The sequence below is a fragment of the Durio zibethinus genome, chromosome 4 (assembly GCF_047325235.1).
Source record: "Durio zibethinus cultivar Kanyao isolate XHJ-2024 chromosome 4, ASM4732523v1, whole genome shotgun sequence".
NCBI classification, from domain to species: domain Eukaryota; kingdom Viridiplantae; phylum Streptophyta; class Magnoliopsida; order Malvales; family Malvaceae; genus Durio; species Durio zibethinus.
The window spans coordinates 19,263,685-19,264,019 of NC_143165.1; the positions used below are offsets into that span (position 1 = coordinate 19,263,685).

Sequence of the window (335 nt, forward strand, 5' to 3'; positions counted from 1 at the left end):
GAGCAATAAAAAAAGTAATGGCATCAACCTCATACATAGTGATAGGTTTTCAAAGATTTTGCCTATCAGATGTCCATTAATAATAGTTTATGGCCATCTCTTCAAATTAGCTTATATGCATCTTCAATAGACTTGCTCATCAAAGCTTTGCTAATAACAACATCTATGATGGATCGGTGGTGTCCCAAAAGTCCAATGTAAAAAATTTGAATCTCAAGCCACAGTGGAAGACCATGATGGGGACACCTCCTGAGCAACTCCTTATACCTCTTATATGCTTTATACAAAGGTTCAAACTCTTGTTAAGAGAAAGTAGTAATGTTTTCCTTATTTTT

The 335-nt window shown here is 34.9% G+C and overlaps 1 non-coding gene across 1 annotated transcript; it reads left to right on the forward strand.

Annotated features, from left to right (window-relative positions):
• The first annotated feature begins 228 nt into the window (after positions 1-228).
• LOC149519283 (small nucleolar RNA R71) lies at positions 229-335 on the forward strand. The gene has a single exon (XR_016341982.1). It is a non-coding gene; the product is annotated as a small nucleolar RNA R71 (small nucleolar RNA).